Genomic DNA, 15,648 nt, shown 5'->3' with positions numbered 1-15,648 from the left:
TTTAATCTTACCAATTACAGGTTAAGGGCCTGAGAAAATTTGCCTGATTTTACAAAAAAGGGGGAAACACCCCTACAAAACATAAAATCTTGATGAAAATCACACCATCAGATTCAGCGTATCAGAAAATCCTACTGTAAAGGTTTAAAGCTCCTATCTAAAAAAATGTGGAATTTTGTATGTTTTGCCAGAAGAAAGATCACAGATATGTGTTTATTTATTTTTTTTCCTGAGGTGATCGTATCGACCCAGTGGTCCTAGAATATCGTGAGAGGGCTCATTCGAACGGAAATTAAAAGTTCTAGTGTCCTTTTTAAGAGACTAAACAAATTGGAGGGCAACTAGGCCCCCTCCCACGCCCTTTTTTCTCAAAATGGTCCGATAAAACTTTTGAGATAGCCATTTAGTTCAGCGTAGTGGAAAGACGGAAGAAGAACTATGTCTTTGGAGATATCATGACCCCCCAGAGCCGGAGGGGAAAGGTCTTTATGTTACAAGTAGTATCCATGCTATTGAAATGAAAGGGACATGGAAAGGGACCAGAAAACCCACGCCTAAGACACCACAGTTTGACATGGACTTTGCAAAAAAAAAGCTGGCAAGGTATAAAGTGGCCAAGCATGTTTTGAAACTATAGTCAAGGCTTTATACAATAATTAGACTGGTTTTTTGTTATTGATATGAATTGTACAAGAATGTGCAGATAAATTCCACATGTGTCATTTTATGTACGCGTGTGTATTTACTAAAAGGGGTAATTGTTGTAGAGAAAAAAAGGGGAGTTGTAAGGAAGTAGGTGCCCCCCTTTTAATATTCTGAATAAATTTCAAGTGTAGATAATAGTTGAAATTGTATTTAAAAAAAAAAAATGTAATTTCCAGACTTCATTTGCATGCAATAGATATCGAGAGTTCTATGACTCCTCCCCGCAGGGAATTCTAAGGGTTTTATGACTCCTCCCCACAATGAATTCAGATGGTTTTAGGACTCATCTCTTAGCCATAACTCCATTTAACCTTGAGCGAAGGTATAAAAATTTGATGGAGTATTTCTCTACTTAACAACTGCATTCATAGCTTCCAAGATGATAGGACTGTATGACACAGAATTTATCAGTTTGAAAAAATCATCTTGTGGTGTTATATTTGAATGTGCATTTTTATTATTGTCTATGGAGCTCGAAGAAATTGACTGTTATCACTGGATAGTGAACTATAACATGTTTGAGGATGATAAAAGCTTGTGGAGTACTATATTTCTTCATATAAATAGACTGGGATTCTACGATACAGTGATTACACCACTTAATAATACTGGTCAGGAACTGAGAAATGTTTAAGAGGAAGTCAGTGAAATTTTCAGCTTTTTCGGGGTTGAAGCACTCTACGTAAAGGGTAATGTACCTACAGATAAAGTTTTAATTCAAAAGTGTGACCCTAGGATTCCACTTTTCAATCTAGAAGAGTTTAAGTGTCCTAAATTTGAAGGGGGTTATCACCGTCCTGAAGACGAGGTTAGGTTCTTCACGCAGTGGATACCTAAGGACATACCTGATCGTGATAAATTTATAAGACATGGTAAAAACTATTCTATAACATGGGACCTTCGTTTCTGGATGTTTAAGAGTGAAGTACTATTTTTATGTAAACATGTGTTGTTTTTTTTCTAAAAAAAATCTGTTAATACGTTTAAGCAATAAATATCTTTATGCTTAACCCGTCTTCATTCTTTAGAATAGTTCTATTCATTTCATTAAATTATGAAGAAATTGTAAGTAATTAACAATCGCTTTCTTGAATTCGCTTCCTGGACACAATACAGATATGTAATTCAAGAAATCATGATAAAATCGCAAGTAAGTAATAAACTCTTTAATAAACACCTATTTAATACACAATACGGAAATTTCATTCAAGAAATTATGAAGAAATTGTAAATAGGCAACAAACTCTTTCTTGAAGTCATCTTTTGTATACACAATGCAGAAATTTCATTCAAGAAATTATGAAAAAATTGTAAGTAAGTAACAATGTGTCTGTGTAAGTGTGTGCAAGGCACTGGTTTTTTAGACAACACCCATTTTTTTAGGGCCAATCAGAGACAGCATGCTTATTTTTTAATTTAATTGGGATGAAAAGTCAAAGTCTAGCATAAAGAGCAAGGTATTTCGGAGGGGGCAGCTCGCTTGATATAAGGGATAATTAGCATTCGTCACAGTTTTTAATGATGGTCCTCATTTCTAGTTGAAAATGCTTCTTTTTTAATTTAATTGGGATGAAAAGTCAAAGTCTAGCATAAAGAGCAAGGTATTTCGAAGGGGGTATCTCACTTCATATACGGGATAATTTACATTCCTCTTAGTTTTTAACGATGCCCCTTATTTCCAGTTGAAAATACTTATTTTTTAATTTAATTGGGATGAAAAGTCAAAGTCCAGCATAAAGAGCAAGGTATTTTGGAGGGGCAGCTCACTTCATATACGGGATAATTTGCATTCGTCTTAGTTTTTAACAATGCTCCTTATTTCCAGTTGAAAATGCTTATTTTTTAATTTAATTTTGACGAAAAGTCAAAGTCCAGCATAAAGAGCAAGGTATTTTGGAGGGGGGCAGCTCACTTCATATACGGGATAATTTCAATTCGTCTTAGTTTTTAATGATGCTCCTTATTTCTAGTTGAAAATGCTTATTTTTTAATTTAATTGGGATGAAAAGTCAAAGTCTAGCATAAAGAGCAAGGTATTTCGGAGGGGGCAGCTCACTTCATATCCGGGATAATTTCCATTCGTCTTAGTTTTTACCGATTGCCCTTATTTCTAGTTGAAAATGCTTATTTTCAATTTATTTGTTGTGAAAAGTCAAAATCTAGCATAAAGAGCAAGGTATTTCGGAGGGAGCGGCTCGCTTCATATACGGGATAATTTAAATTCGTCTTAGTTTTAATGATGCTCCTTATTTCCAGTTGAAAATGCTTATTTTTTAGTTTAATTGGGATGAAAATTCAAAGTGTAGCATAAAGAGCAAGGTATTTCGGTGGGGGCAGCTCACTTCATATACGAGATGATTTCCAGTCGTCTTAGTTTTTAACGATGCTCCTTATTTCTAGTTGAAAATGCTTATTTTTTAATTTAATTTGGATGAAAAGTCAAAGTCTAGCATAAAGAGCAAGGTATTTTGGAGGGGGCAGCTCGCTTCATATACGGGATAATTTGCATTCGTCTTAGTTTTTAATGATGCTCCTTATTTCTAGTTGAAAATGCTTATTTTTTTATTTAATTTTGGTGAAAAGTCGAAGTCCACCATGAAGATCAAGGTATTTCGGAGGGGGCAGCTCGCTTCATATAAGGGATAATTTGCATTCGTCTTAGTTTTTAATGATGCTCCTTATTTCTAGTTGAAAATGCTTATTTTTTAATTTAATTGGGATGAAAAGTCAAAGTCTAGCATAAAGAGCAAGGTATTTTGGAGGGGGCACCTCACTTCATATACGGGATAATTTCCATTCGTCTTAGTTTTCAACGATGCTCCTTACTTCTAGTTGAAAATGCTTATTTTCAATTTATTTGTTGTGAAAAGTCAAAATCTAGCATAAAGAGCAAGGTATTTCGGAGGGAGCGGCTCGCTTCATATACGGGATAATTTACATTCGTCTTAGTTTTTAATGATGCTCCTTATTTCCAGTTGAAAAAGCTTATTTTTTAGTTTAATTGGGATGAAAATTCAAAGTGTAGCATAAAGAGCAAGGTATTTCGGTGGGGGCAGCTCACTTCATATACGAGATGATTTCCATTCGTCTTAGTTTTTAATGATGCTCCTTATTTCTAGTTGAAAATGCTTATTTTTAAATTTAATTGGGATGAAAAGTCAAAGTCTAGCATATAGAGCAAGGTATTTCGGAGGGGGCAGCTCACTTCATATACGTGATTATTTGTAGTTGTCTAAGTTTTTATTGATGCTCCTTATTTCCAGTTGAAAATGCTTATTTTTTAATTTAAGTGGAATGTAAAGTCAAAGTCTAGCATAAGGATAAAGTTATTTCAGTGGGGGCAGCTCACTTCATATACGGGATAATATCCATTCGTCTTAGTTTTTAACGATGCTCCTTATTTCTAGTTGAAAATGCTTATTTTTAAATTTAATTGGGATGAAAAGTCAAAGTCTAGCATAAAGATCAAGGTATTTTGGAGGGGGCAGCTCGCTTCATATACGGGATAATTTGCATTCGTCTTAGTTTTTAATGATGCTCCTTATTTCGAGTTGAAAATGCTTATTATTAATTTAATTGGGGTGAAAAGTCGAAGTAAAGCATAAAGATCAAGATATTTTGGAGGGGTCAGCTCGATTGATATACGGGATAATTTGCATTCGTCTTAGTTTTTAATGATGCTCCTTATTTCTAGTTGAAAATGCTTATTTTCTAATTTAATTGGGATAAAAAGTCAAAGTCAAGCATAAAGAGCAATGTATTTCGGAGGGGGCATCTCACTTCATATACGGGATAATTTCCATTCGTCTTAGTTTTTAACGATGCTCCTTATTTCCAGTTGAAAATGCTTATTTTTTAATTTAATTGGGATGAAAATTCAAATTCTAGCGTAAAGAGCAAGGTATTTAGGAGGGTGCAGTTCACTTCATATACCGGATAATTTCTATTCGTCTTAGTTTTTAATGATGCTCCTTATTTCTAGTTGATAATGCTTATTATTTAATCTAATTGGGATGAAAAGTCAAAGTTTAGCATAAAGAGCAATGTATTTAGGAGGGTGCAGTTCACTTCATATACCGGATAATTTCTTTTCGTCTTAGTTTTTAATGATGCTAATTATTTCTAGTTGAAAATGCTTATTTTTTAATGTCATTGGGATGAAAAGTCAAAGTCTAGCATAAAGAGCAATGTATTTAGGAGGGTATAGTTCACTTTATATACCGAATAATTTCTATTTATGTTAGTTTTTAATGATGCTCCTTATTTCCAGTTGAAAATGCTTATTTTTTAATTTAATTGGAATGAAAATTCAAAGTCTAGCATAAAGAGCAAGGTGTTTCGGAGGGGGCAACTCATTTCATATACGGGATGATTTCCATTTGTATTAGTTTTTAATGATGCTCCTTATATCCAGTAAAAAATGCTTATTTTTTAATTTAATTGGGAATGATTAGTCAAAGTCTAGCATAAAGAGCAACGTATTTCGGAGGGGGGCAGCTCATTTCATATACGGGATAATTTCCATTCGTCTTAGTTTTTAATGATGCTCCTTATTACTAGTTGAAAATGTTTATTTTTTAATTTAATTGAGATGAAAAGTCAAAGTCTAGCATAAGGAGCAAGGTATTTCGGAGGGGGCAGCTGACTTCATATACGGGATAATTTCCATTCGTCTTAGTTTTTAACGATGCTCCTTATTTCTTGTTGAAAATGCTTATTTTTTAATTTAATTGGGATCAATAGTCAAATTCTAGAAAAAGGAGCAAGGTATTTAAGAGGAGGCAGCTCACTTCATATACGGAATAATTTCCGTTCGTCTTAGTTTTTAACGATGCTCCTTATTTCTAGTTGAAAATGCTTATTTTTTAATTTAATTGGGATGAAAAGTCAAAGTCTAGCATAAAGAACAAGGTATTTAGGAGGGTGCACCTCGCTTCATATACCGGATAATTTCTTTTCGTCTTAGTTTTTAATGATGCTCCTTATTTCCAGTTGAAAATGCTTATTTTTTTAATTTAATTGGGATGAAAAGTCAAAGTTCAGCATAAAGAGCAAGGTATTTTGGTGGGGGCAGCTCACTTCATATACGGGATAATTTCCATTCGTCCCAGTTTTTAACGATGCTCCTTATTTCTAGTTGAAAATAATTATTTTTTAATTTAAGTGGGATGAAAAGTCAAAGTATAGCATAAAGAGCAAGGTATTTAGGAGGGTGCACCTCGCTTCTTATACCGGATAATTTCTTTTCGTCTTACTTTTTAATGATGCTCCTTATTTCCAGTTGAAAATGCTTATTTTTTAATTTAATTAGGATGAAAAGTCAAAGTCTAGCATAAAGAGAAAGGTATTTCGGCGGGGGCATCTCACGTCATATACGGGATAATTTCCATTCGTCTTAGTTTTTAACGAGGCTCCTTATTTCTAGTTGAAAATGCTTATTTTTTAATTTAATTGGGATGAAATGTCAAAGTCTAGCATAAAGAGCAAGATATTTCGGAGGGGGCAACTCACTTCATATACGGGATAATTTCCATTCGTCTTATTTTTTAATGATGCTCCTTATATCAAGTTGAAAATGCTTATTTTTAATTTATTTGGGATGAAAAGTCAAAGTCTAGCATAAAGAACAAGGTATTTCGGAGGGGGGCAGCTCAGTTCATACATGGGATAATTTCCATTTGTCCTAGTTTTTAATGATGCTCCTTATCTCTAGTTGAAAATGCTTATTTTTTAATTTAATTTGGGTGAAAAGTCAAAGTGTAGCATAAAAAGCAAGGTATTTCGGTGGGGGCAGCTCACTTCATATACGGGATAATATCCATTCGTCTTAGTGTTTAACAATGCTCCTTATTTCTAGTTGAAAATGCTTATTTTTTAATTTAATTGGGATGAAAAGTCAAAGTCTAACATAAAAAGCAAGATATTTCGGAGGGGGCAGCTCACTTCATATACGCGACAAATTCTATTCTTCTTAGTTTTTAATGATGCTCCTTATTTCAAGTTGAAAATGCTTATTTTTTAGATTAATTGGGGTGATAAGTCAAAGTCTAGCATAAAGGGCAAGGTATTTCGGAGGGGGCAACTCGCTTCATAAAAGGGATAATTTGCATTCGTCTTAGTTTTTAATGATGCTCCTTATTTCCAGTTGAAAATGCTTATTTTTTAATTTAATTGGGATGAAAATTCAAAGTCTAGCATAAAGATCAAGGTATTTGAGAGGGGGCAGCTCGCTTCATATACTGGATAATTTGCACTCGTTTTACTTTTTAATGATGGTCCTTATTTCTAGTTGAAAATGCTTATTTTTTAATTTAATTTGGATGAAAAGTCAAAGTATAGCATAAAGAGCAAGGTATTTAGGAGGGTGCAGTTCACTTCATATACCGAATAATTTCTATTCGTCTTAGATTTTAATGATGCTCCTTATTTCTAGTTGAGAATGCTTATTTTTTAATTTAATTTGGATGAAAAGTCAAAGTCTAGCATAAAGAGCAATGTATTTAGGAGGGTGCGGTTCACTTCATATACCGGATAATTTCTTTTCGTCTTAGTTTTTAATGATGCTCCTTGTTCCCACTTGAACATGCTTATTTTTTAATTTAATTGGGATGAAAAGTCAAAGTCTAGCATAAAGAGCAAGGTATTTCGGGGGGGGGGGCAGTTCAATTCATATACGGGATAATTTCCATTCGTCTTAGTTTTTAACGATGCTCCATATTTCTAGTTGAAAATGCTTTTTTTATTTTAATTGGGTTTTTTAATTTAATTATGATGAAAAGTCGAAGTCCAGCATAAAGAGCAAGGTATTTTGGAGAGGGCAGCTCACTTCATAGACGGGATGTTTTCCATTCATCTTAGTTTTTAACGATGCTCCTTATTTCTAGTTGAAAATGCTTATTTTTTAATTTAATTGGGATGAAAATTCAAAGTCTAAAATAAGGAGCAAGGTATTTCGGAGGGTGCATTTCGCTTCACAAACGAAAGAATTTCCATTCGTCTTATATCTTAATGACATTCCTTATTTCTGGTTGTAAACGCTTATTTTTTAATTGAATTGGGATGAAAAGTCAAAGTCTAGCATAAAGAGCAAGATATTTTGGAGGGGGCACCTCACTTCATATACCGGATAGTTTCTATTCGTCTTAGTTTTTAATGATGCTCCTTATTTCCAGTTGAAAATGCTTATTTTTTAATTTAATTATGATAAAAAGTCAAATTGTAGCATAAAGAGCAAGGTATTTCGGAGGGGGGAGCTCACTTCATATACGGGATAATTTGCATTCGTCTTAGTTTTTAACGATGCTCCTTATTTCTAGTTGAAAATGCTTATTTTTTAATTTAATTGGGATGAAAAGTCAAAATCTAGCATAAAGAGCAAGGTATTTCGGAGGGGGCAGCTCGCTTCATATACGGGATAATTAGTATTTGTCTTAGTTTTTAATGATGCTCCTTATTTCTAGTTGAAAATGCTTATTTTTTAATTTAATTGGGATGAAAAGTCAAAGTCCAGCATAAAGAGCAAGGTATTTCGGAGGGGGCATCTCACTTCATATACGGGATAATTTCCATTTGTCTTAGTTTTTAATGATGCTCCTTATTTCTAGTTCAAAATGCTTATTTTTTAATTGAATTGGGATGAAAAGTCAAAGTCTAGCATAAAGAGCAAGGTATTTCGGAGGGGGCAGCTCGCTTCATATACGGGATAATTTGCATTTGTCTTAGTTTTTATTGATGCTCCTTATTTCCAGTTGAAAAAGCTTATTTTTTAGTTTAATTGGGATGAAAATTCAAAGTGTAGCATAAAGAGCAAGGTATTTCGGTGGGGGCAGCTCACTTCATATACGAGATGATTTCCATTCGTCTTAGTTTTTAATGATGCTCCTTATTTCTAGTTGAAAATGCTTATTTTTAAATTTAATTGGGATGAAAAGTCAAAGTCTGGCATAGAGATCAAGGTATTTTGGAGGGGGCAGCTCGCTTCATATACGGGATAATTTGCATTCGTCTTAGTTTTTAATGATGCTCCTTATTTCCAGTTGAAAAAGCTTATTTTTTAGTTTAATTGGGATGACAATTCAAAGTTTAGCATAAAGAGCAAGGTATTTCGGTGGGGGCAGCTCACTTCATATACGGGATGATTTCCATTCGTCTTAGTTTTTAACGATGCTCCTTATTTCTAGTTGAAAATGCTAATTTTTTAACTTAATTAGGATGAAAAGTCAAAGTCTAACATAAAGAGCAAGGTATTTTGGAGGGGGCAGCTCGCTTCATATAAGGGATAATTTGCATTCGTCTTAGTTTTTAATGATGTTCCTTATATCGAGTTGAAAATGCTTATTTTTTAATTTAATTGGGATGAAAAGTCGAAGTTTAGCATAAAGATCAAGGTATTTAGGAGGGGTAAGCTCACTTGATATAAGGGATAATTTGAATTCTTCTTAGTTTTTAATGATGCTCCTTATTTCTAGTTGAAAATGCTTATTTTCTAATTTAATTGGGATGAAAAGTCAAAGTCAAGCATAAAGATCAATGTATTTCGGAGGGGGCATCTCACCTCATATACGGGATAATTTCCATTCGTCTTAGTTTTTAACGATGCTCCTTATTTCCAGTTGAAAATGCTTATTTTTTAATTTAATTGGGATGAAAATTCAAATTCTAGCGTAAAGAGCAAGGTATTTAGGAGGGTGCAGTTCACTTCATATATCGGATAATTTCTATTCGTCTTAGTTTTTAATGATGCTCCTTATTTCTAGTTGAAAATGCTTATTTTTTTAATTTAATTGGGAAGAAAAGTCAAAGTCTAGCATAAAGAGCCATGGATTTAGGAGGGTGCAGTTCACTTCATATACCGGATAATTTCTATTCGTCGTAGTTTTTAATGATGATAATTATTTCTAGTTGAAAATGCTTATTTTTTTAATGTAATTGGGATGAAAAGTCAAAGTCTAGCATAAAGAGTAAGGTATTTAGGAGAGGGCAGCTCACTTCCTATACCGGATAATTTCTTTCGTCTTAGGTTTTAATGATGCTCCTTATTCCCAGTTGAAAATGCTTATTTTTTAATTTAATTGGGATGAAAAGTCAAAGTCTAGCATAAAGAGCAAGATATTTTGGAGGGGGCAACTCATTTCATATACGGGATGATTTCCATTTGTATTAGTTTTTAATGATGCTCCTTATATCCAGTAAAAAATGCTTATTTTTTAATTTAATTGGGAATGATTAGTCAAAGTCTAGCATAAAGAGCAACGTATTTCGGAGGGGGCAGCTCATTTCATATACGGGATAATTTCCATTCGTCTTAGTTTTTAATGATGCTCCTTATTTCTAGTTGAAAATGTTTATTTTTTAATTTAATTGAGATGAAAAGTCAAAGTCTAGCATAAAGAGCAAGGTATTTCGGAGGGGGCATCTCACTTCATATACGGGATAATTTCCATTCGTCTTAGTTTTTAACGATGCTCCTTATTTCTTGTTGAAAATGCTTATTTTTTAATTTAATTGGGATCAATAGTCAAATTCTAGAAAAAGGAGCAAGGTATTTAAGAGGAGGCAGCTCACTTCATATACGGAATAATTTCCATTCGTCTTAGTTTTTAACGATGCTCCTTATTTCTAGTTGAAAATGCTTATTTTTTAATTTAATTGGGATGAAAAGTCAAAGTCTAGCATAAAGAACAAGGTATTTAGGAGGGGGCAGCTCACTTCATATACCGAATAAGTTCTATTCGTCTTAGTTTTTAATGATGCTCCTTATTTCCTGTTGAAAATGCTTATTTTTTAATTTAATTGGGATGAAAAGTCAAAGTTCAGCATAAAGAGCAAGGTATTTTGGAGGGGGCAGCTCACTTCATATACGGGATAATTTCCATTCGTCCCAGTTTTTAACGATGCTCCTTATTTCTAGTTGAAAATAATTATTTTTTAATTTAATTGGGATGAAAAGTCAAAGTATAGCATAAAGAGCAAGGTATTTAGGAGGGTGCACCTCGCTTCATATACCGGATAATTTCTTTTCGTCTTAGTTTTTAATGATGCTCCTTATTTCCAGTTGAAAATGCTTATTTTTTAATTTAATTATGATGAAAAGTCAAAGTGTAGCATAAAGAGCAAGGTATTTCGGTGGGGGCAGCTCACTTAATATACGGGATAATTTCCATTCGTCTTGGGTTTTAATGATGCTCCTTATTTTCAGTTGAAAATGCTTATTTTTTAGTTTAATTGGGATGAAAAGTCGAAGTCTAGCATAAAGAGCAAGATATTTCGGAGGGGGCAACTCACTTCATATACGGGATAATTTCCATTCGTCTTATTTTTTAATTATGCTCCTTATATCCAGTTGAAAATGCTTATTTTTAATTTATTTGGGATTAAAATTCAAAGTCTAGCATAAAGAGCAAGGTATTTCGGAGGGGGGCAGCTCAGTTCATACATGGGATAATTTCCATTTGTCCTAGTTTTTAATGATGCTCCTTATCTCTAGTTGAAAATGCTTATTTTTTAATTTAATTTGGGTGAAAAGTCAAAGTGTAGCATAAAAAGCAAGGTATTTCGGTGGGGGCAGCTCACTTCATATACGGGATAATATCCATTCGTCTTAGTGTTTAACAATGCTCCTTATTTCTAGTTGAAAATGCTTATTTTTTAATTTAATTGGGATGAAAAGTCAAAGTCTAACATAAAAAGCAAGATATTTCGGAGGGGGCAGCTCACATCATATACGGGATAATTTACATTCGTCTTTGTTTTTAATGACGCTCCTTATTTCCAGTTGAAAATGCTTATTTTCTAATTTAATTAGGATAAAAAGTCAAAGTCTAGCATAAAGAGTAAGGTATTTAGGAAGGGGGCAGCTCGCTTCATATACGGGATAATTTTCATTCGTCTTAGTTTTTAATGATGCTCCTTATTTCTAGTTGAAAAGGCTTATTTTTTAATTTAATTGGGATGAAAATTCAAAGTCTAGCATAAAGATCAAGGTATTTGAGAGGGGGCAGCTCGCTTCATATACCGGATAATTTGCATTCGTGTTATTTTTTAATGATGGTCCTTATTTCTAGTTGAAAATGCTTATTTTTTAATTTAATTGGGATGAAAAGTCAAAGTCTAGCATAAAGAGCAAGGTATTTAGGAGGGTGCAGTTCACTTCATATACCGAATAATTTATATTCGGCTTAGTTTTTAATGATGCTCCTTATTTCTAGTTGAGAATGCTTATTTTTTAATTTAATTTGGATGAAAAGTCCCAATTAGATTAAAAAATCAGCATTTTCAACTGGAAATAAGGAATATCATTAAAAATTAAGACGAATGCAAATTATCCCGTATATGAAGTGAGCTGCCCCCTCCAAAATACCTTGATCTTTATGCTAGACTTTGACTTTTCATCCCAATTAAATTAAAAATAAGCATTTTCAACTAAAAATAAGAAGCATCATTAAAAATTAAGACGAATGCAAATTATCCCGTATATGAAGCAAGCAGCCCCCTCCAAAATACCTTGCTATTTATGCTAGTCTTTAACTTTTCATCCCAATTAAATTAAAAAATAAGCATTTTCAACTAGAAATAAGGAGCATCGTTAAAAACTAAGACGAATGGAAATTATCCCATATATGAAATGAGCTGCCCCCTCCTAAATACGTTGCTCTTTATGCTATACTTTGACTTTTCATCACAAATAAATTAAAAAATAATCATTTTCAACTGGAAATAAGGAATATCATTAAAAACTAAGACGAATGCAAATTATCCCGTATATGAAGTGAGCTGCCCCCTCCGAAATACAATGCTCCTTATGGTAGACTTTGATTTTTCATCCCAATTAAATTAAAAAATAAGCATTTGCAACTAGAAATAAGGAGCATCGTTAAAAACTAAGACGAATGGAAATTTTCCCTTATTTGAAGTGAGCAGCCCCCTCTGAAATACCTTGCTCCTTATGCTAGTCTTTAACTTTTCATCCCAATTAAATTAAAAAATAAACTTATGCTAGTCTTTAACTTTTCATCCCAATTAAATTAAAAAATAAGCATTTTCAACTAGAAATAAGGAGCATCGTTAAAAACTAAGACGAATGGAAATTATCCCATATATGAAATGAGCTGCCCCCTCCTAAATACGTTGCTCTTTATGCTATACTTTGACTTTTCATCCCAAATAAATTAAAAAATAAGCATTTTCAACTTGAAATAAGGAATATCATTAAAAACTAAGACGAATGCAAATTATCCCGTATATGAAGTGAGCTGCCCCCTCCGAAATACAATGCTCCTTATGGTAGACTTTGATTTTTCATCCCAATTAAATTAAAAAATAAGCATTTGCAACTAGAAATAAGGAGCATCGTTAAAAACTAAGACGAATGGAAATTTTCCCTTATTTGAAGTGAGCAGCCCCCTCTGAAATACCTTGCTCTTTATGCTAGACTTTGACTTTTCATACCAATTAAATTAAAAAATAAGCGTTTTCAACTAGAAATAAGGAGCATCATTAAAAACTAATACGAATGGAAATTAACACGTATATGAAGTGAGCTGCCCCCCTCCAGAATACCTTGCTCTTTATGCTAGACTTCGACATTTCATCCCAATTAAATTAAAAAATAAGCATTTTCAACTAGAAATAAGTAAGATCGTTAAAAACTAAGACGACTGGACATTATCCCGTATATGAAGTGAGCTGCCCCCTCCGAAATACAATGCTCCTTATGGTAGACTTTGATTTTTCATCCCAATTAAATTAAAAAATAAGCATTTGCAACTAGAAATAAGGAGCAACGTTAAAAACTAAGACGAATGGAAATTTTCCCTTATTTGAAGTGAGCAGCCCCCTCCGAAATACCTTGCTCCTTATGCTAGACTTTGACTTTTCATCCCAATTAAATTAAAAAATAAGCATTTTCACCTAGAAATAAGGAGCTTCGTTAAAAACTAAGACGAATAGAAATTATCCCGTATATGAAGTGAGCTGCCCCCCTCCGAAATACCTTGCTCCTTATGCTACACATGGACTTTTCATCCCGATTAAATTAAAAAATAAGCATTTTCAACTAGAAATAAGGGGCATCGTTAAAAACTAAGAGGACTGTAAATTATCCCGTATATGAAGTGTGCGGCCCCCCTCCAAAATACCTTGTTCTTTATGCTAGACTTTGACTTTTCAATCCAATTAAATTAAAAAATAAGCATTTTCAACTGGATATAAGAAGCATCATTAAAAACTAAGACGAATAGAAATTATCTGGTATATGAAGTGAACTGCACCCTCCTAAATACCTTGCTCTTTATGTTGGACTTTGACTTTTCATCCCAATTAAATTAAAAAATAAGCATTTTCAACTGGAAATAAGGAGCATCATTAAAAACTAAGACGAACTAAGACGTCTTAGTTTTTAACGATGCTCCTTATTTCTAGTTGAAAATACTTATTTTTTAATTTAATTGGGATAAAAAGTCAAAGTCTAGCACAAGAAGCAAGGTATTTCGGAGGAGGAAGCTCACTTCATATACGGGATAATTTCCATTCGTCTTAGTTTTTAACTATGCTCCTTGTTTCTAGTTGAAAATACTTATTTTTTAATTTAATTGGGATGAAAAGTCAAAGTCTAGCATAAGGAGCAAGGTATTTAGGAGGGTGCACCTCGCTTCATATACCGGATAATTTCTATTCGTCTTAGTTTTTAATGATGCTAATTATTTCTAGTTAAAAATGCTCATTTTTTAATTTAATTGGGATGAAAAGTCAAAGTCTAGCATAAAGAGCAAGGTATTTAGGAGGGTGCAATTCACTTCATATACCGGATAATTTCTATTCGTCTTAGTTTTTAATGATGCTCCTTATTTCAAGTTGAGAATGCTTATTTTTTAATTTAATTGGGATGAAAAGTCAAAGTCTACCATAAAGAGCAAGGAATTTCTGAAGGGGGCATCTCTCTTCATATACGGGATAATTTTCATTCGTCTTAGTTTTTAAAGGTGCTCCTTATTTCCAGTTGAAAATGCTAATTTTTTAATTTAATTTGGATGAAAAGTCAAAATCTAGCATAAAGAGCAAGGTATTTCGGAGGGGGCATCTCACTTCATATTCGGGATAGTTTCCATTCGTCTTATTTTTTAACGATGCTCCTTATTTCTTGTTGAAAATGATTATTTTTTAATCTAATTGGGATGAAAAGTCAAAGTCTAGCATAAAGAGCAAGGTATTTAGGAGGGTGCACCTCGCTTCATATACCGGATAATTTCTATTCGTCTTAGTTTTTAATGATGCTCCTTATTTCTAGTTGAAAATGCTTATTTTTTAATTTAATTGGGATGAAAAGTAAAAGTCTAGCATAAAGAGCAAGGTATTTAGGAGGGTGCAGTTCACTTCATATACCGGGTAATTTCTATTTGTCTTAGTTTTAGTGATGCTCCTTATTTCTAGTTGAAAATGCTTATTTTTTAGAAGTCACCTTTTGCATACACAATGGAGAAATGTCATTCAAGAAATTATGAAAAATTGCCCCCTCCGCCCGCGGGGGGGGCATTATATAGTGGAATTTGTGAGGAAATTGCTCTACCTTGCACACACACACACACATTGTTACTTACTTACAATTTTTTTTATAATTTCTTGAATGAAATTTCTCCATTGTGTATGCAAGAGGTGACTTCTAAAAAATAAGCATTTTCGACTAAAAATAAAGAGCATCATTAAAACTAAGACAAATAGAAATTATTCGGTATATGAAGTGAACCGCACCCTCCTAATTACCATGCTCTTTATGCTAGACTTTAACTTTTCATCCCAATTAGATTAAAAAATCAGCATTTTCAACTGAAAATAAGGAATATCATTAAAAACTAAGACGAATGCAAATTATTCCGTATATGAAGTGAGCTTCCCCCTCCGAAATACCTTACTCTTTATGCTAGACTTTGACTTTTCATCCCAATTAAA

Source organism: Artemia sp. Qi Xiang Cuo, unplaced genomic scaffold (assembly GCF_049724085.1).
Source record: "Artemia sp. Qi Xiang Cuo unplaced genomic scaffold, ASM4972408v1 HiC_scaffold_23, whole genome shotgun sequence".
Classification (NCBI taxonomy): Eukaryota; Metazoa; Arthropoda; class Branchiopoda; order Anostraca; family Artemiidae; genus Artemia; species Artemia sp. Qi Xiang Cuo.
This window is presented reverse-complemented; position numbering follows the sequence as displayed.